A 23,022-nucleotide genomic window follows, 5' to 3' on the forward strand; every position below is an offset into this window, starting at 1 on the left:
TCTCAAAAAACTCCAGCTTTATTCCATAGCATATCGTCTACTCCGAGGTGATCTCTGCCTAACATATAAAGCTATGTCAAACACAGAGCTGTTGAACTTGCTACACCTAAAGAAATCCCAATCCCTCCGAGCTACACACTCTAGGGACCTAAACCTTGTCACCACAATAAACAGGACATGCTGGAGGGATAGATTCCTATCCCAGAGACTTCCCGTACTGTGGAACAGGCTACCCATCTATGTCAAGCAAAGTTCTTCATTAGCACTCTTCAAGAAAAATCTTGATGAGTGGATGGGAAATAGGAAATACACCCCGGGGATCACTTCTGCGTCTCTGCTCAACAGTGGCACAGGAAAATAACTTTCTTGGGTGACGTAAGCCAGGGAACCTTGTTGGCTAGGCTTACGTAGGCCCTTGGGCCAATAGCCTAGTACCTACCTATGAACCTATGTCTTATCACTGGAATCTCTCCTCTTTATCTTATTTATTAGTCACTATAATGTAGGCATTGTCAGTCTGAAAGCTTAATGTATGCTGAAGACCTCAGCCTGAGTAACCTGTATCAGTGTAGTACCCATCTCACCTCCTCATTCAGTAAGAACCGTGAATAGTTCAAAAATAAGTAGCTCAGCCTAAAGTTTCCTAAAACTAAGGCAACACTCTTTGGCACATGTACTAAGCTAAAGTAATCCCTCATTAAATGGAAGATCTCGTCATCCACTATACACTTGATATAAACAGTCTCCAAATTTTAAATAGCTTGCCCTCTGGTTAGACTATTCATGTAACTTATTTCACATAAACAAAACATAAGACAAAGTATCAGACTAAGATCTTTACATAGTATCAACTCAACACTGAAATGAAATGTGCTTGCATAGAGGTTCTGGTTCACACGTTTGATTATGCATTGCCCGTTCTTATGAATGCCTCTATAACACTCAAAAATATCAAACTTTACTTAACAAAACAAGCATTTTTATAATACCGTCCTCCAAGTAGGATTACTGTTGTATATCTATTCTTTGGCCAAACTCTGGTGGCTTCCTGTTACTGAAAGTCCCTCTGTAATGAACATGCTCTCTAATGATGAACCTCAGGTGCTGTTCCATTCTGACTTCCTCCCTTTGTTTTAAAACACACTCCTTTACTCTGAGCTGTTCTATGTTGTCGGTTCTCTTACTTTACATACCTTGCTACCACCTGCAGTGTGGAAGAAAGACTTTAGTAAAAAGCTAGCCAAAAACACAGAATTCTGCTCTTAAATCATATTTAAATACTCTCCAGCTTTCATCTTTTTTTTCCCACTAAAATGAAACTATTCCTGCTTGTCCAGGATAAATGAAGATACATTGTGAAAGCTTCCTAATTCAAATACTCTACAACAGTCAAGAAAGTCCTTCATTAGCTTTTTGACAAACATCATGTTAAGGCCTTATATTTAAAACACATGTTCATATCTCTGGAGCCATAAGGGATACTAAGGAAATGTAAATTGAAAACTGTTCAGCATAAACACATCTTTACAGTGGTAGTGTTATTAGATTCTAGGTTTTAAATTGAAGTTTGTAAGTCATAATAAACACAATAAATATTAATTGTGTAAACAGTTTGTAAACAAATAATAATATCTCAGTAAAGTATACACATTCTTTCAGCAGTATTTTGTTCATCCATCTGTGAGCTTTAATGTGAGGCTAAACAGTTTTGTCTTTGTTGCTTGGTTGTTGAGATATTTTAGAAAAATATGAACATTGTGACAGTATAAAAATAAAGTATATTTAAAGCAATTAATACCTCTTCAGCAGTACTAGACAGGTCAAATAGCAGTGCAGTTGTGTTTCCCATCATGTAAGCTTTAAGATTAAATATTTATACAGCTTGTATGTATCATGGTTTTGAAGTTATTAATGCATATATGAACACACTGTATTAGACATCTGGAGGCATCAATAGGATGTAACTGCAGAAACACCTGGAGGTGTTACTAGGCTGTAATGAGTTAAGAATGCTATTTATTTAGACAGGAGGAAAGTATGTAATTATACCTGTATTATATTATTAATGTTGTTAATAATGAAGTCTAGAGTAAATTAGGTTACTGTGTTATAAAGCAGAAATACTGCTACAGTATAACTGTTGAGCTTAATCAACAGACCTGAGTTGCTTGATATTAATGCACCAATTTAGGGGGTTAAGAATTACATAAATAAATGTGTTATTTGTATTAATTTAGTAAGAAGAAAGCTATATGCAGACATACAGAAATAAACAATGGCTGGGTAGTGTTATGAGAACTGGTAAAGATTGGTTGCAATAGAGTAATTTCTGATGCCTACATATTGTAAATCCCTTATTTTCTACCTGCTATGGACATTAGGAAGACTGGGTGAGTGCTAAATTGATCTGTTGAGTACTCTTTGTTTAAGTAACAGACTAAAAGGAAAGAGCTCGTATTCATGTAAAAAAAATAAACCAGTCGTGCCAATACCACTACTGACACAAAGAAATGCTGGTGATTGCATTAAAGGGAATGGGGAAAGGATGAACGAATGCTGGGTTTCTACAGATAAACCATTCCTCCAGGACATAGCATTGACAATACCAGACTTTAAAATGAAAAAGTAAAGACCTGGGAACCTGAGTGATAATCCCCTTTCCTTTGATCACCATGTAAAAACAGTTGTTAGGAAATCCTTCTACATTGCTCAGCTGATCATAAAGATTTTATTGTCCCCTTGTCTTCAGCACTGATCATACCAGTTGTACAGTACAATGCCCCCTCTGAGGTGTACCTCACCAGACATACTGCACATTTAATAAGACACCAGAGCTTCCTAACAGAGGATTGCAGACTTAAACTTCAAAAGCAACTAAAAAAGACTAGAAATTATGTCCCCTTTTTTCTGTGTTTATAGGCTCCTCAGAAGAGACCTATGGCTTGCCTTTCAAACAATAGGGGACCCAGTAGTCCTGGATCTCTTCTACTGTCACAAATCAAACAATCCCACAAATACCAGAATAAGGGAGCTGAACCAGATTCAGCAGATCAATAAAACAAGATGAAGAGACAGATTCATTACTCAGCATCTCCCTCACCTCTGGAATCCCACTGCAAATAAAGCAAGTTGATACACTATCGTTCTCCAAATGGGACCATCATAATCAGATGGGTATTCTTAAATTAACCTCAGGCTTGAATGGCCAAGCCCTGCATTAGAGGGGACACACAGTCTAGGGTGATAACTGGCTGGGCATAATGATCCCAAGACTCAGCAGTCTTGAACAATCTAGATTCATACGATTCAGTTAGACAGAGCAAGGCATAACAATGAACAGTAAGACTGGTGCCTGCCAAACCTAGCAGGATAATTAACAGTACTGTGGGTAAGGTAAATGGTCTCTTTTTTAACACATTTATCAAATTATCACTTGAGTTAGGCAAACATACATAAACAGAAAAGAAAACAAATCATATTAACATTTTTTGTTTTACATCCATTACATATCACATATATTTTCTTTTTCTCTTTGTAACCATCAACAATAATCTGCCGAATTCCCACCTTCACTTACACCTTACTCCTCCTCCTGAACTTTACTATATATATTGTTCCTACAATCTCCATTTATTTCATGGGTTCATAGGTAGGTACTAGGCTATCTGCCCAAGGGCATTTATAAGCCTAGCCAGAATGTGTTCGCTTTTGCCTCCCTTTTAAATTAGTTTCCTGGGCCTCGGTCTAGCAGGGCCATTGAAGTGATCCCAGGGGTAAACCTATGATTTCCCATCCACTCGTCAAGATTTCTCTTGAAGAGAGTCAGCGAGGGGCTCTGCCTAACATAAATTAGGATTCTATTCCAGAGCGAGGGAAGTCTCTGAGACAGGAATCTATCCCTCCAGCATGTCCTGTTTATTGTTGTGCTGAGGTTTAGTTCACTGGAGAGTGTGGCTCTAAGAGATTTGGTTTTCATGAGGTGGAGCATGTCCATTAATTTTAGGTTGGACATGGCCTTATACTTCAGCAGAGATCGCCTCTGAGCAGGCGGTAAGCAACCGAGTAAAGCTGGAGTTTTTTTAGACGAGCTGCATAGGGCATCTCTTTGAGGCCCATGATCCTCTTGGTGAGGTACTTATGTGGTCTTTCCAGCTGTTGCAGGTGTCGAGTAAGGTACATTCCAAATGGGGCATTGTACTCTATTATTGGCCTAATGAGTGATGAGTAGAGGGGCACAATGACCTCTCTTGAGCTAGAGGTGAACCCTTTCGTGATTAGGTGGGCTACACAGAAGGAATTTCTAACCACTTTGGTAATGTGATTATCGAAGGAGAGGTTGCCATCTACCTTGGTCCCCAGGTCCCTAATTACATCTTCCTTACTTAGTGGATTACCAGCTATGTGATAATTCGTGGGCACTTTGTTTTTCCCAAAGGGGGTGACTATGCATTTTTTGGCATTCAGCTTGAGGCCATGGTTTTGACACCAGGTATCTGTCTCTGTGAGACCCTTCTGGAGGATGTCTCTGTCAGCCGGTGAGTTGATTATGGCCCCCAGTTTGCAGTCATCTGCGAACTTGGTCAGCCATAGTCCTCCCATGCTTGCCTGTACCTCAGAGAAGTATATACTGAACAGGAGGGGTCCCAGGACCGAGCCCTGTGGGATGCCACTTGTAACTGGTTTAGAGTCGGACATGGCACCCGCAACTCTGACCATGTGTGTTCTATCCATGAGCCAGTTGGCCACCCATCTCGTGACATGGGGATAATGTTCAAGCTGGTGAGCTTATCTATGATGCCAGAGTGTGGAATGGTGTTGAAGGCCTTAGCGAGGTCCAGGTAGGCTGTGTGGACTACCTTTCCTTCATCTATGGCCTTGGTAACTGTTTCAAAGAAGTCAACTAGGTTTAGGAGGCAGGATCTGCCTTTAACAAAGCCAAATTGGGTAGGGTCCAGTGTCTGGAGGTTCCCAATGTCTCCTTTTATGAGTTTCATGATGATTTGCTCCATAGTTTTGCAGACCAGGCTAGTCAGGCTTATAGGACGATAGTTCCCAGGTTCTGTTGTGGCACCACCGTTGTGGAGCGGGATGACTGTTGCTGTACGCCATTCTTTTGGTGCATAGCCTGTGGTAAGGCTGAGTCTGAACAGTGAATTTAGGTGAGGGTTTAGTTCCTTTTGGAGTTCATGTAAGACGCAGCCTGGGACACCATCCGGTCCCATTGATGCTGTGTTCTTAGCTTTGGAGAGGGCTGTTTTCACCTGCGTGTCCGTGATGTCTGGGGCTCTGCATTATTCTGGGATGGATACGGGCCCTTTTGGGGGTGAAGGGGGGGTAAAGTTTGCAATGAACTTGTCAGCCAGGATGTTGGCAATGTCAGTTGGTTCAGTGTATTTTTTGCCATTTTGCACTAGCTCAGAGCATATCTGAGAGTTGCCACCTAGATTTGTGACATAGCTAAAGAAGGCTTTGTGGTTATCTTTAGAGTCCTTGGCAACTTTGCTTTCGAAACTGGCCTTGGATGATTTTATGAGCGATCGTAGTTTTTTGCTAATATTGATCAGTGATGCCTTTCCTTTTTGGGATTTTGCTCTATCATGTAGTAGTTTCCTCCTTCTGTTGTAAAACTTTTTTATGGCCGGGGACCACCAGACTGGTTTCCTTTTTTTGGAAGAGTGAGTCTTGGTTTTACTTGGGATGGATTGATCCATGCATCCATGTAGATGCTCATAGAATGCACTTGTAAAGGATTCTGCGGTTTGGGCAGCATTATCCTTTAACAAGGGGGCCATGAAACTTTCCACCTCGGTCTTGAGAAGTGTGAAGTTGGCTTTTGAAAAGTTTTTCACAGTGGTTTCCTTGACTGGGGGTGGGGTCGGGATGTGGATGTCCAGTGTGATTAGTTTATGATCTGATCTTACCAGCGAGGGATTTACCTCTGGTGTGAAGCACTGATCTCCCATGTTGGTGATGATCAGGTCCAGTATGTTGTCACCTCTTGTGGGTGTGGTGACCAGCTGTTCCAGGGCATTTTAAGTTTATAAACTCTAGGAAGCGTTGGGCAAAGGAGTTTGTACTCGAGTAGTTATCCCAGTCAATGTTTGGGTAGTTGAAATCTCCCAATATCATGGTGTTAGGTAGGATCTTTGTATTTTCCAATGTTCTCAGGAATGCTGAGTGGGGGTCCTGAGACAAGGTAGGTGATCTGTAGCAGGCTATGACCTGAAAAGCATCTTTGCCCACTGATAGTTGCACATGGATGGTCTCCGAGGCCTTGTGCTGTGCTACTAACCTGGAAATGGACACACCCCTCCTTTTGTATTTCGGTCCAGGTTCTGGGGCCGAAAGGTATGGTATGAGTTGTAGCCTGGTAGTGCTGGGGTGCTCTCTGGAGCTTTGAACAAGGTTTCTGTTTCTATATAAGTTGCTCCTTACTTTTTCTAAGGATCCCTCTTCCAGTTGTTTATCTCTTTTGTAATATTCAATACTTTAAATACAGTTGGTTTTGATTTTAATTTCCATTTTCTAGTAATTGCTTTTTTAGCAGCCAACAGAATTAAACTTAATAAGGCCTTACGGTATTTATGCAGTTTAGATCCTATATCCCTGCTCATAAGAATTACTTCCTTAGTTACAATATCTCTGTCAACTCATTACACTCCCAAAACATATGTTCAAAGTTACCCCTTTCTTTCTCATCATACTTCCAACATTTGCTATCTACCTGAGGAAAAATTATTTGAAGTCTGCACGGGGTATAAAAATACCTATGCAAAACTCTCAAGTAAAGATCTTAAACCTTCTAGACTTTGTTGCATACTTTGGAGCAGACATATGTCCTCCCACTGTTCTCTTGTAAATCGTTCTACCAGTTTCTAATTTTAATCTTTTCTAACCTTCTGCGATTAATTCTTATAGTTATCATGCATTATTTTATTTTTTTAAACACCTTTATTGAATTATCACTTGTGACATAGGCAAATGTATATTTATATAAAAGTAATCAAATCATATTAACAAGTTCACATTTACAAACATTATACATCACAAATATTATTATATATCTTATAGTCTAAGCGACATTACATAAATTATTCAATTCCTCCCTTCTCTTAAACATCATTCCTCTTCTCAATTATTTTCTGCATGTATTGCTCCCACAATTTCCTTTTTTTTTATATAATTTATGTCTACCCTTTGAAAAGATTCCACTTCCTGTTCTTTTATCTCTGTTACAATAGTCATTACTTCAAGTATAGTTGGTTTAGAATTTGAATTCCATTTTCTAGTAATTGCTTTTTTTGGCAACCAAAAGAAATAAACATAACAAGATCTTACTATGTCTAGGCAATGCAGATCCTGTATCCCAGTTCAAAAAAACGTATTTCCTTAGTTACTCATTTGCCTGCCTTGGATTCCTAACAGAGTATTTTGTATGGATTTTTTAAAGTCTGCCAACTCATTACACTCCCAGAACATATGTTCCCAGTTGCCTTGTTTTCCCTCATTAAATCTCCAACATTCACCATCTATCTGTGGAATAAATTATTTGGAATCCAGTTTAGGTTCATAGGTAGGTACTAGGCTATCTGCCCAAAGGCATTAATAAGCCTAGCCAGAATGTGGTGGCTTTTGCCACCCCCTTAGATTAGTTCCCTGTGCCTCTGTCCAGCAGAGCCACTGAAGTGATCCCCGGAGTAAAATTTCTGTTTCCAATCCACACGTCAAGGTTTCTCTTGAAGAGTGTTAGCGAGGAGCTCTGCCTAATGTAGATTGGAATCTTGTTCCAAAGCATGGGGAGTCTCTGGGACATGAATCTATCCCTACAGCATGTCCTATTTACTGTTGTGGTGAGGTTTAGATCCTTAGAGTGTGTGGCTTGAGGGGATATGCGTTTCTTTAGGGGGAGCATGTCCATCAATTCTGGGTTGGACATGGCCTTGTATGTCAGGCAGAGATCACCTCTGAGTAGGCAGTATGCAACTGAGTACAACTGGAGTTTCTTCAGTCGAGCTGCATAGGGCATCTGTTTGAGGCCAGTGATTCTCTTGATGAGGTACTTCTGTGGTCTTTCCAGCTGTTGCATGTGTCTTGTAAGGTACATCCCAAATGGGGTGTTGTACTCTATGATGGGTCTGATGAGTGATGAGTAGAGGGGCACAATGACCTCTTTTGATCTGGATGCAAACCCTTTTGTGCTTAGGTGGGCCACATAGAAGAATTTTCTAACCACTTTGGCAATGTGGTTATCAAAGGAGAGATTACTATCTACTTGGGTCCCCAGATCCCTTATTACGTCTTCCATATTTAGGGGACTACCACCTATGTGGTAGTTTGTGGGTACTTTGTTTTTCCAAAGAGGAAGACTATGCACTTTTTGGCATTTAGCTTGAGGCCATGATTTTGGCACCAGGTATCCATCTCAGTGAGACTCTTTTGGAGGATGTCTGTGTCAGCCAGAGAGTCAGTTATAGCCCCTAGTTTGCAGTCGTCTGCGAACTTGGTTAGCCATAGTCCTCCTGCACTTGCCTGTACCTCTGAGAAGTATATGCTGAACAGGAGGGGTCCTAGGACTGAGCCCTGGGGAATGCCACTTATAACCGGTTTAGAGTCGGATTAGCTCCCACAATGCTCACCATGTGGGTTCTGTCCATGAGCCAGTTGGCAACCCATCTTGTGACGTAGGGGTTTATGTTCAGGCTGGTGAGCTTGTCTATAATACCAAAATGGGGAATGGTGTTGAAGGCCTTTGCAAGGTCTAGGTAGGCTGTGTGTACCACCTTTCCCTCGTCTATAGCCTCGGTAACTGTCTCAAAGATGTCCACCAGGTTTAGGAGGCATGATCTGCCCTTAACAAAGCCAAACTGGGTAGGGTCCAGTGTTTGGAGGTTCCCAATGTCTCTGTTAATGAGTTCCATGATGATGTGCTCCATGGCCTTGCAGACCAAGCTAGTCAGGCTTATAGGGTGATAATTCCTGGGCTCTGTTGTGGCTCCACCTTTGTGGAGCAGAATAACCATTGCTGTGCGCCATGCTATGGATGCGTAGCCTGTGGAGAGGCTGAGTTTAAACAGTGTGTTTAGGTGAGGGGTTAGTTCTTCTTTGAGCTCGTGTAGGACTCAGCCTGGGACACCATCTGGTCCCATTGATGCTGTGTTTTTGGCTTTGGAGAGGGCTGTTTTAACCTGAGTGTCTGTGATTTCAGGGGGTCTACATTCTTCTGGTATGGTTATGGGCCCTTTTGGGGGTGAGAGGGGGGTAAAGTTTGCACTGAACCTGTTTGCCAGGATGTTGGCGATATTGGTCGGTGCTGTGTATTTTGTGCCATTCTGCACTAACTCCTAGCAAATCTGAGCATTGCCACTTAGATTCTTGACATAGCTAAAGAATGCCTTGTGGTTATCTTTGGAGTCCTTGGCAAGTTTTCTTTCAAAGCTCGCCTTGGATGATTTTATGAGGGATTGTAGTTTCTTGCTGATACTGATCAGGCATGTCTTCCCTTCTTGGGATTTTACTATTTTCTGTACTAGTTTCCTCCTTCTACTGTATAGTTTGTTTATGGCAGGAGTCCACCAGACTGGTTTCCTTTTCTTGGAGGAGTGAGTCTTGATTTTGCTTGGGATAGCATGATCCATGCATTCTTGTAGGTGCCTGTATAAGGCATTAGTAAAGGATTTAGCAGCTTGGACAGCGTTATCCTTTAGCATGGGGGCTTTGAAACTTTCCACCTCGGTCTTAAGTTACGTGAAGTTTGCTTTTGAAAAGTTTTCACAGTGGTTTCCTTGTCCGGGGGTGGGGGCGGAATGTGGATATTCAAAGTGATTTGTTTATGGTCAGATCTAACCAGTGAGGGGTTGACCTCCAGTGTGGAACACCGGTCACCCATGTTGGTGATGACCAGGTCCAATATGTTGTCAACTCTGGTGGGAGTGTTGACCAGTTGATCCAGGGTGTTTGAGTTTATTAATTCTAGGAAATGTTGGTCAAGGGAGTTAGTACTTGAGCAGTTCTCCCAGTTAATGTTTGGGTAATTGAAATCACCCAATATTAGGGCATTTGGTAGGATCTTTATGTTTCCCAGCATTTCCAGAAATGCAGAATGGGGGTCCTGGGACATGGTGGGTGATCTGTAGCAAGCTACAATTTGAATTGAAGTTTTGCCAGTTGTTAGTTGCACGTGGATGATTTCACTAACCTGGAGGTGTGGGTATTCTTGATGAATATGGATACGCCCCCACCTTTTGTATTTCGGTCCGGGTTCTGTGGCTGAAATGCATGGTATGAGTTGTAGCCTGGTAGTGCTGGGGTGCTCTCTGGAACCTTAAACCAGGTTTCTGTTACTGCACATATATAGATTTTCTCCATACTGAGGAGTGCCTCGAGTGCGTGCATTTTGAGGTTTCGACTTCTGGCATTGAGTAGCATTACCCTCAGTTTTTTTGTTACTTGTGCTATTTATGGTGGTGGGTTTGTCTTTTGAGCCTTGCCTAAAAAAGGCACTATGGGGGTGGCAAGAGCCTTGGCCAGTATTCTTAAGACTAAGGGTGACAGGTGCAAGCCGTCTCTAGCGAAGCAGCATGGCTTGTCGAGCATGTCATCTTGGGTATACAAGTATCTATGCAAATACTTCCAGACAAAAATCCTAAATCTTCTAGATTCTGTTGCTTATTTGGGAGCCATACGTATGTCCTTCCATTGTTTCTTTGCGAACGGCATATTTAATCTCTCTTCCCTGTCTTTTCTAACCTTCTCTGATTTATTCTTACAACGGTCATGCAATATGTTATATGCCCTATTAAATATCCCTTTTTTAACAGCAGTTTCTGTTCTAGAGTTAGAGAAAAGCTCTACCAGAGCAGGTCTATCACTTAAGATTCCCTTACCCTTTCTCTTTGGGGTCTATATTACGTGATCGAATGCTAAGGTGATCGAACACCTTAACATCGACTACGTAATATCGAACCACAAAAGATTGAACGCCGCCGGGAAATGTTACCGTCGGCCACAAAAAAAAAAATTTTTAAAGCCAACCTAAGTGGGGGGCTCCACCCCCCCACCCCGACATGGGGGAGCTGTGCCCCCCACACCCCCTAACTAAATATACCAACTCCGAGACCGCTCCACAGTGAAGAAAATGACAAAATCCAGCTAACGGCCAAGGGAAATCCCCTGCGTTAAACTGGCCATTCTCTGTTTTTTGCTTTCGATATTATGTGGTTAATGTTAAGGTGTTTGATCTCCTTAGCATTCGATCATGTAATATAGACCCTCTCTTTGCCTATACTCTGATATCAATCCCGGATAGGGAAGGCAGTCTCTATTCTGCAGTCCAAATGTGTTCTTGACCTCATCCCATTCTGTTACTTTTTACTCTCTAGTTATTTGCTCCCAATACCTTGGTTTCCTAGACAGTTTTCTCGAGTAAATTCCAACCCCCTCTTGTCTATTTTCTGTACACTTATTTGCAGTCATCCATATTGGCAAAATATCCTTTCTCCATTCTTGTTTTGGCTTAGTTCTTAGAATATTTTCTGCTGATTTATGAATATAATATTCTGTATGGTTATTATTCTCCTTAAGGATCTAGATCCAAAATCCCAGACTATACTTATTTCTTGAATTTACCCCCTGCTTCATCATCTTCCCTTTCCATTTTTAATTATAACCTTCTGCTTGTGTTATGTTTATGAGCCTTAACTGCACTGCTCTAAAATATCTCTTCAAATGCCATCCTAAACCACCTTGTTCTGTCAGAAGGATCAACTTATCCCACTTAACTTTTACCCCTTCTCCTCCCAGGTAAATTCCTTCAACTCTTTATTAATTATTATCCACAATTTCTCTGGTTGATAAAAATAAACTTGGTCTGTATACAAATCTAAAGGAACTAAAAGCATTTCACTGCTTTTGTCTTACTACCCATATCTATAAATAAGAGCTTCCAGTTTCTCAGTTTTTGTATTATCTATATTTAGTGTATTTCCATATATCCACATCATAACACAAGCCTTTTTAATCTGTATTCCTAAATATTTCATTGTATTGTGTCCTCAGAAATATGGGTATCACTGAACCAATTTTGTGTAGGTATGTAATTTATGGCTATAGCCTGTGTTTTATCTTTATTAATTTTATATCCCAAAAAGACCTGAAACTGTCCCAAAATATTGCACAACACTGACATGTCCTTTTCTGGATTTATCAGGTACAAAATAATAGCATCTGTAAATGAAGCCAACTTTTCTTGATTACCATACCAATTATATCCTTGAATTTCTGAGTACTTTATTTCCTTTGCCAATGGCTATAAATATAACACAAATAAAGGAGAAAGAGGAACCCCCTGCCTGGTTCCTCATTTTCAAACACAACATATAGGTGTATAGGTTCATAGGTGTGTACTAGGCTAATGGCCCTGGAGCCTTTACAAGCCTAGCCCATAGATGTGCCCTGGCACTGTGCTGCCCCACGTTAGTTCCCAGTAGAGCAACTGGAGTGATCCCCGGGGTGAACTTTCTATTTCCCATCTACTCATCAAGATTTCTCTTGAAGAGGGCCAGTGAGGTGCTCTGCTTGACATGTATGAGAAGTCTACTCCAGAGTATGGGCAGTCTCTGGGTTATGAACCTGTCTCTCCAGCATGTTCTGTTGATTGTGGTAATGAGGTTGAGGTCTCTGGAGTATATGGTGCGGAGGGATTGGTATTTCTTTAGATGTAGCATTTCTAACAGAGCTGGGTCAGACATGGCTTTATAAGTCAAGCAGTGATCGCCTCTTAGTAGATGATATGAGACAGAGAATAGGTGGAGTTTTTCCACTCTGTCCTTGTAGGACATGTGTTTAAGGCCTAGGATCCTCTTTGTGAGGTACTTTTGTGGCCTTTCCAGCTGTTGCATGTGTCTAGTGAGGTACATGCCAAATGGGGCATTATACTCAATTACTCAATTACTCAATGATTGGCTAATGAGGGAGGACCTCTTTCTTCCTGGATGCAAAACCCTTGGTAATGAGATGTGCCACATAGAAGGACTTTCTGACCAGAGTGGCAATGTGGTGGTCGAAGGAGAGGTTTCTGTCAACCTGTGTCCTCAGATCTCTTATAGTGCCTTCAGTGTTCAGTGGGCTCCCATCGATGTGGTAATTAGTGGGAAATGAGTTTTTCCCAAAAGGGATGACAATGCATTTTTTGGCATTAAGCTTAAGGCCATGTTTTCGGCACCAGTCATTGGTTTCAGTGAGGCCTTTCTTTAGGATGTCTACATCACTTGGGCAGGTAATAATGGCTCCCAGCTTGCAGTCGTCTGTGAACCTGGTCAGCCAGAGTCCTTCCGTGTTGGTCTGGACTTCTGAGAAGTAGATGCCAAACAGAAGAGGACCCAGGACTGATCCCTGTGGGACTCCACTCGTGACTGGTTAGCCGTCTGACTTGGGGTCCGCTACTTTCACACTGTGGGTTCTATCTGTGAGCCAATTTGCAACCCACCTAGTGATATAGGGGTTGATGCCTAGTTTGGTGTGTTTATCAATAATTTCGGAGTGGGGAATGGTATCAAAGGCCTTGGCTAGATAGAGGTAGGCTGTATGAACTGCCTTGCCCTCATCCACAGCTCTGGTGACTGATTCAAAGAAGTCGACCAGGTTGAGCAGGTATGATCTACCTTTCACAAAACCAAATTGCATGGGATCTAGAGTTTGGAGCTTCCCTATATCCTTGTTAATTAGGTCCATGATGATGCGCTCCATAACCTTACATATCAGACTCATCAGGCTAATGGGGCGATAATTCCCGGGGTCTGTAGTTGTTCCCCCCTTTATGGAAAGTGATGATTGTAGCAGTGCACCATTCAGTAGGGACAAAGCCTGAGGTGAGGCTGTGATTGAACACACCACACAGATGTGGTACCAGTTCACTTTGTAGTTCATGTAGAACACATCCAGGGATATTGTCAGGTTCCATGGAAGCTGTATTCTTGGCCTTAGACAATGCAGCTTTAACCTGTGCTGCAGTAATGCTGGGTGCTTGGCATTCTTCCGGTATTGTGATTGGTCCTTTAATATTTGCTATCCATATTATCTTAAAACATAAATGGCCTTACAGGTACAGACAAAAAGGTAAGAGTATTGAATTATATTAAGAAATGCAGTGTGCAAATATAGTGATGTTGCAGAATACACATTTGGAAAGAAATGAGCATATCAGTTTGATAAAGGAAGGATTTCAGAACAGATATTCAGAAGAATATTGGAGACAAAGGAAAAAGGGAGTAATTATACTAATTGCTAGAGGAACTCTAATAGTAACAGAAGAGGAAAAAAAGATAATAATAGTAGATTTGTGATAGCAAAGCACTACTGGTAAGGGAGAAAGATTACAATGACATGTATTTATATTCCACCAAAAACTGCTATTATGGAGCTTCCAAAAATGTTGGGATAAATAATCAGCTTTCAGCAGGGAATATTACTTATAGGCAGGGACTGGAACTTGACTTGCAATAGTGAGGGTGGGTGTGTGGGACCTAGAAGGCAAAATTTAACAAGAAGGTAGATTTCTGAAAAAAATTATGAAACTATTTGGTATGAAAGACACAAATTCAGTAGTAGGAACTTGGAAAAAATTTACATATTGTTTCCGAAGTTACAGTAACTGGGATAAACTAGATTATTGTCAAGTTCTCTGAGCTAAGTATAAATCCCTACATAACCTGCTGGACTATCAGCTGGCTCACAGGCAGGACCCAATAAGTCAGGATTGGTGAGACCACCTCACCAAGAGACCAGTCACCAGCAGAGTACCCCAGGGCTCCACGCTGGGCCTGCTCCCGTTTGGCATCTACCTCTACTAGGTCAAGGCTAACATTCAAGGCCTCTGGCTCACCAAGTTCACAGATGACTGTAAATTGGGAGCTATTACAGAGTTCCCAGAAAAGACCAACATCCTGCAAGAGAGTTTAACAGAGATAAATGACTGGTGCTAAAGCCATGGCATTAAATTCAATTCCAAAAAAGAATTAGAATATGGATTAAAATTCTCTTTAGGAAACTGTCAACCCACGTTAATTACTCCATCAATAAAACAACCCTAAGAGTCAACCCAATTGTAAGGGATCTGGGAACAAATGTAGACTGCAATCTGGCCTTTGACCAACATATAGCTAACATAATAACAAACTCATTTTATGTTACCTAGCTTACAGGCAAGGGTATTTCATTCAGGTCCATGGAAGTTATAGTGCCACACTACTCTGCCCTAATCAGATCAGTCCTTGAATACAATGTCCCCTTTGGCATGCATCTAACCAGACACCTGCAGCAGTTGGAATGCCCACAAAGGTTTCTCACTAGGAGAATTCAGAGCTTGAATACCCTATCCTACACTGGTTGCCTAAAGGCTCCATCTCTCTATCTCCTACAGGCTGCTGAGAGGCCCAGCTCTGATAGATCTGTTGCACAAGAGCAAAACAAACAGTACCTGAAACACTAGAGCCAGTGATCTGAACTTCGCTTGTGACATAAACAGAACATGCTGGAGAGACAGATGTGTGTCCCATAGGATCCCTGCCCTATAGAACAGGCTTTTCATCTATGTAAAACAGAGTTACTTCCTGACCCTATTCAAATTAAACCTTGACAATTGGATGTAAAATCATAAATTTATCCCCGATGTGGCCTCCATGTCCTTATGGACAGAAACCTTCAATAAGAAAAATATTATCCTAACACCACCCCCCCTACAAATCCTTAGTTATCTCCCTACTAGTATGCCCCCTTGCCATATAGACAAACACCCTGGAGCAACTAGTTAGCTCCTCTAGACCTAGCATTCATGAACATGGGGGCATGCTGCTCCTTCCCATGCATTAACGCCTCCCTGGTAAAATGTTGTTGTCTTTCGGCTTTTCCCGTTAAGGGTCACCACAGTGGAACTCCGGTCTGCTAATGATTGGCAGTAGATTTTCACGAATGCCGAGGTGCCAGCTCGACGTCCAACCTTCAACGAAGGCATGCCCATTTACGCATGTCTTTCGAATGCCCACCCAACCGCAGGGAGGACATGCAGACTCCACACAGAAGGCACTCCCAGCACTCCAGCCGAGAATCGAACAAGAGAACCTCTTGCTGTGAGGCAACAACGCTACCGCTGCACCACCTCGGATGTCTGTATTAACTCCTCCCTGGTAAGATCTTAGCACAAAATGATTTCCTTTAGTATTAAAACTAACCTAGAACCACCATCAAACTCCAAACTTGTTATGAACTTTACTAAGGTCAATTACCTCAAACTAAGCAACAACTTATTAAACTTCCAAGCCACTCAAAACCTGAATGATAATGAGACCTACTCTGAGCTGTATACAAAAGCACTGTACAACCACATGCATAGCTGCACAGAAGAGGTATTACCTGTCTGAGTCAAATCTATGATTACTGGAAAAATAAACCACCCTAGTGGACCCCTAGCATAACAGGGTATTAAACAAATGGAAAAAATCCTCTCTGAAGCCCAGAGTAAACAAACAAAATGGTGCAAAAAGACACTCACCTGTCTAAATGAACAAATTAGAGAGCTTGTCAAATCTGCTGAAGCAAACTATGAAGCAATGATAGCCTCCCAGGTGAAAGAATAACAATAAGGCTTTTTTTTTTTAATTATGTTCGTAACCTCAGGGGAAATGCTCAGCAATGTACAGAGTTAATCATGAATGACAGCACTTACATCCAGCCTGAAACTATAGCAAACTTGCTGACCAACAAGTTCAGCTTAAACTCCACGCCCTATCACCTTCTACCACACACAAAGAAATACCCGCAACCATCCCACTATCAGTCATTATGGGGGAACAGGTCCTTACTGCTCTCACTAAAGCCAAAAACAAAGCCTTCATAGGTCTTGACAGCACTCCAGGATGCCTCTTAAATAACTCAGGTATCACAGAGGTGTTATAGTTCCTATAACGTGTCTTTTTAGAGACAAATTATTTCTAAAGCAGAACTCTGGTTCAGAATCAATGACCTTTGTGGAGAGGGGTTATAGTCAATCTATTGTAGAAGAATGTGTCCCTACAACCTTAGACATTAGAAGCACTAAAGTAAACCTTATTTTTCAAAGAGAGCTGAACATAGACGTGATAATTCTACAGCATCACAGCATTGTGTTTCCAATAGACCTACCTTCACATACTCCAGTGATGTTGGGCTAGTTTGCGACATGTTGCAGAAGTACTGGCCTATTTTACTAGCAGTTCTTGAGGTTAGACAGGTAATTGACTCTGATATGAGTCAGAAAGGAAGGGGACCTTTAGATGCCGGAACTGTAAGGCTTGTGATTACATCTTTACATGGACCTCATTTACACATAATATTTTGGTGTCACCATCAATTTAGACTTTTACTCTGATTGCAAAATCAAGGACCTTGTATATTTTGCTACCTGTTGCACATGCAGTGCCTTCTATATTGGGAAGACCAATAGGTTGTTTAAGGATAGGATTTTGGAACACTTGAATGATATAACCAGATGTAAAAACACTAGAGCTTTAGCTAACCACTTTATGTTGAAAGGAACTAGCCATTACTTTAAGTTTTTTGTGTTAGAGTTAGAGTTGCAATCCTAGGGAATTTGATAAGAAGAACAGAACTGAAGTATCTGAACAGAAATGGATTTTACTGGTGAAAGCATATGTTGAACCAGGTTTAAATGAGAGGGTCTCCCTTAAACCTGTTTTAAAGAAAAGACCATTGCGACACTGATAGGTCTTGATACATAAACATTTTCTTCTGTTTTGTTCCTTGTTCAACCCCGGTGTGTAGTGTTCTCTTTTTATTTGTTATACATGAACTTTTATACAGCTTTTGTTTTTATCTTAGTTTTCAATTAGAATAATTTTTCCTTTGCTGCATGTATACAACTGCTTTTGCTCCCTATGGACAAAGTAAGTGGAATTGGAAGGATGATTCCTTTGACACCTGAGGACAGAAGTGAGAAATATATGTTTATTTTACTCTTCTCCTGCAGAGTTTTGAAAAGCTCAGCTGCAGTAAGGCCGAACACAAGGTCCCTATGAAAGAGGAATCCAGAAGCTTGGCCTTGACATCCACCAATAGGAACTGGAGGCAAAACCAAATTAATCTGTGGACGATAGACCCTGTGGCTGCAACCCTGGAGGAAGTCTCTGCAGCATCATAACTGCATTTTAAAGAATGCCTGGATACTTGCATAGCTTGATTGAGCATGGGTATCACCTGCTCTTTATGTTCAGAATCCTCTTAATTAGCCACAGTTTTATTTAATTCCACTAGAATAAGCAAAATGTATTTTGTCATCTGAGTCTGATAATTTAGTGCCCTAAAGGCCAAGGTGGAAAAAGTGTAGACTTTTTAACATACCTGTCCTTAGCCCTACTGTCTCTATCCGATGGCAACACAGCTGCAGGTAAAAGCTTGGTCGGCTTATCAGTGGAAATAGAAAAAAAGCAGAAGGGTCCACTACAGGGTTCTCGTATAGAAACTTCATGTCCTTAGGGACCTTATAAAACATGTCAAGGGCTTTTTGGGAGCTACAGGCTGGGAATCAAGGGAAGAAATGGATGCAAAAGCATTCAGGAAAGTCTCTACGATGGGGGAGGGGGCTAGTGTAGGTTTTGGAGCCCCTACCTCAAGCAAGTCATAGTATCTTTTGTTTTTCTGCACGACTATGACTCGTTTGGAGTCCCATTCAAAATGTTGTATTATCCTAGTAATAGTCTCCTGAAAGGAAATCTCTTCTATTGGGAAGACAGTGGACAAGGTTGTCTGCATCATCTGAAGCAAGTTGTCCAGGAGAATGTATTTGAGATGATTTAGCTAAGGAATCCTCACTGGAATCCAATTATTCCTCCACCTTACATGAAGGTTCGTGTTGTCTCTTCAGAGAGGTGGACATGGGATGGAGTGGAGAGAAAGGAAGGAGGCTTCAGAGACAAAAATGGCCTTGTATAACCCTTGAAAAAATTCAAGTCATCCCTTTTCCTTAAATGTCCAAGTAGGAGAAACATGCTTTTTTTTGTTTCTTTTTCTTAGGTGTGACACCCATCCTAACAAAACGCAACAGTTCAGAACTCTGATGGACTATGATTAAAGTGCTGAGTATCTCTGCCTAACAAGAATATGAGATACGTCCTCTGATCCCTCTGCAATTATCACCCTAGGTCCCCCCCACCATCTTGGTAGGCTCAGTCTAGTTGGACATGCAGGAAGCAGACTCTACACCACCTCTGGCAGAGTCACAGCAGAGAGCATCTGAGAAAGATTCAGATGTACTGCTGATACCTGCTGCCTCTCAGTAGGAACATTCAAATTTGACTTGCCCTACATTTTTTGATCTTCCTTTTGAGTGTAAGCAGGACATCTGAGGTTCCTCCATCTTGGATTTTGTGGGGTATTTCATCCATTGGGTGTCTAAATATTTAAGGAAGAAAGCCTGGTATAAAGGGTTTTGTGGATGAATGATTGACAGACATTGAAATTTCTGTAATTGGGTTCACCCCTAAACAAAACAGGCACTGGGAGTGTAGGTCTTTATAAGGTATCTCTCTACCACAGTCACACTTCCCTCTCTTAGCTGACATTAACAAATCTTTTGTATAGCAAAAGGTTGCCCAATGGGGCACTTATCTGAATCAGTGTAGGTAATGGTAGCAACAATGACAACATGTTTAACAGACCAACATGAGTGAAGTTCTGGAGTTTGGACTGACAGCAAAATAGTTGGAGGATCTTATGGTCATATGTCTGCTTATGTATCCCTACACCCATGCGCTGAGGTCATACACCAGAAATATGCTGCATTAAGAAGGTTTTGACATAGGTATGCTGACTGACATCAGGTTACCTTGGTCCACCAATACTGGAATACTGCAACAGTGATCCAAGGAAGGATAAACTATACATCATGGCTGAAGTCCATTGAAAGGAAAGGTCACCCATCTTCCAGACTGTTTTGTAAAGCAAAAGGGAACAGAAGACTTTGACCATCAAGATGAGTTGTGAACAGATCCACTACTTTATGACCTCAGCTCAGTGTAACTACAGAATAATTCTTGATCTAGTTTCTATTCATAAGCCAGTCATTCTCCTGCCAACTGGCTTTGTAACACTGGGATATGTAGCTGTGTACAGCATACCATAGTATCAGATGTTAAAGTAGCCCTCTGCTTTAGCCATACTTCTTACTCCAGCAATTTGCCAGAAGGCAGGATGCCTTAGTACTTGAGCAAGAAGTATAGAGCATTCTCCAGATACCACTATGAGTGTAGCTAAACCTTGACCAACATTCTGTATAAAGCAGAAAATGCTCAAACAGCAAAGAACAGTTATGTTAGGAACTTTCCATAACTGTTGATGTTTGAGTGCATTCACTGTTGCAGTCATAATTAGTGGGATGTCATTCTTGTAGATAACCCGTGCCCAGTTCAACTTTTACAGCTGTGTCTTCCTCCACCGGCTTCCGCCAACCCCCTCCCACTCTGACATTAGGTTGTTAGTGGTATTAGAGGGATGTTGGTTGGTGGAATCTCTAGCCCCTATACCAGAATGCTCACCCATGAGGTTCCATTCTTCCTCTCCAGGAATAATAATAGAGTTTGAATAAGAGGTCTGGAATGGAGAAGAGATGGAGGGTGGGGACCAAGCTGGTGAAGGATACCCACCCAAATTTCTAGATGCTCCAAAAGAGGGAGAGAGGTAATGGTGAGGGGAAACCTGGACTACAAATTGAATGCACTTTAAAATCTACAAGTATGGTAAGTTCCTAATACAACTGTATTATGTTCATTATACTATTCATTGTTGTAGTCTCAAATAATGGCATTTAAATCTGTTGGTTGAAAAACTGAAAAAAAAACTGAAAAAATATCAGTTGACCTGAAAGCTAGAAGAAAAGAGGCGTGCAACCAATGTTGTTGAATTTAAAACTTTAGGCTTTATTTAAACATAAAGAAATCATTTTAAAAAAAAAGAAAAAAAAGAAGAAATTCATTCTATTATTCTCTTCTTCAGTTTCATCTTTAGGTTTTTGCTGAATGTTTTGTTTTTTTTATGTACCTATCAGGCGGAACATTTATTTTGGACACCTTCAGTAGCCAGTATTTTCATTCATTAAAAAAAGCAAAGCTTCCTCAAATAATCAACTAATGGATATACGCCTATTTTTTAACACAGGTTTAAGGGGAACTACAGCATTTAACCCTGGATACTTGTGTGCTCTAAGGTTAGTGATCCATTTTATTTCTCAGGTTTCTGTCAGATTCTTCACATCTCCTCCTCTGGGACTTGGTATAATTATATCCACAGCTTGGAAGTAGAAGGAATGTGTAGGAAAACATTTCACATGGTTGGCCAAACTATTTTGAACTTCATGTAAAATATCTCTAAGGTGCCTTAAAATATGGTCCTTGAAGCGTTGGTCCATTTTCCCTATATAAAATGCTGTACACTGTTTACAGGTCGCTAAGTATACTAGATGTTTGGTGTTACATGTGGCAGATACCTTGAAATTATATTCTTTGCCATTTACTGGATGCCTAAATCCTGGAACAGGATTAATATGTGGGCATGCTTTGCATCTCCCACATTTTCTCATTTCTGTGGGTTCAGGGAATCTTTTATGATGGCCATCTTTATGGCAAAGTAAATAAATAAAGAAATAAAATGGATCACTAACCTTAGAGAACACAAGTATCCAGGGTTAAATGCTGTAGTTCCCCTTAAACCTGTATTAAAAATAGGCGTATAGCCATTAGGTGATTATCTGAGGAAGGCTTGCTCTTTAAGTGTTTAATGAATTGAAGCAACTGAAGGCGTGTCCAAAATAAATGCTCCTGATAGGTACATAGATGTTTAAAACATTCAGCATAAACCTAAACGATTTATTGAACTGAAGAAGGCCTGAATAGGTTGAAAGCGCTTTTAAATGAAGTTTTATGTTTAAATAAAGCCTAAAGTTTAAAATTTTCAACATTAAGGTTTCAACGCTATCTTCTAGCTTTGTGGTGATCAACTCAGGAATATTTTCTGTTTTATTCTCACTTGTTTGCACCTGGGAAGACCTTTAGCAGCTAAGGAAGTTTTTTTTTCTGCCAAGGTTTGAATAGTGGCCCCTGCACTGCAGAAAGTAAGGGAGAAAGTATGAAGGGACATGGCCAGCTTGCTGCTCTTGGGGTAAGGTTAGGTGCAGGTACTCAAAGAATACACAAGGAGATCAAAGAAAGCACTGCTAATGCTCGGGGAAGGAGGGCAGGTTCTGCTTTTGGGACACATCCCTTGTATAAGTGAATGACAACATGCACAGTCAACCCAATGCATACCCCTTCACTTGCAATCCAAGTGTCTGCATTGCGTTTGTAAGGCATAATGAAAAATAGCCAAACTACCCTTGATGGCTAACTAAGTGTTGGCCTCTCCTGGCCATCTCTTACCCCAGAGATGGGGTGGATAGGAGGGGGACTGATGATCAGCAGTCAACAGGGGCAAAAACAGCTCCAAAAAATACCAATTGACCTGATTTTTTATCTTCTCAGTTTTGATCAAACAGAATCTCAGTTGCTTACACATATAAAGCATGCAGTGTTCTTTCTTTGTTTTTTGGATTAGGGAAAATCAGAATTTAGTAGAAGAGCCTTTAAAGCATGTCAGCTACTACTTTTGGCACAAAAGAAGCATTGGTGGAGTGGGACACCCTATCTTTGCAGAGAATCAGAAATTACTCCTTGCACATCAGTGCTTGCAGTTTTTAGATCCTGCCAGCAGATGTCTCAGCCAACAACAGCAATGTCCTCTTGGATAAGTATTTCAAGGGGGATAAGAGACTGGTTCAAAGATGGCCAGGGTTAGCATTTCCAAATCAAAGTTGATGCCCCATGGTGAGGTAGTTAATATCCCACCAGGGTGGTCTAAGATGCTCCTTTTAATAATTGTTTCATTGGCAGTAGAGAATACAAAAGAAAATACAGGGAAAACAGCATATGATTGCAAAAGCATAAACCT

Source organism: Protopterus annectens, chromosome 1.part1, assembly GCF_019279795.1.
Source record: "Protopterus annectens isolate FY-2018-M chromosome 1.part1, PAN1.0, whole genome shotgun sequence".
Lineage (NCBI taxonomy): Eukaryota > Metazoa > Chordata > Ceratodontiformes > Protopteridae > Protopterus > Protopterus annectens.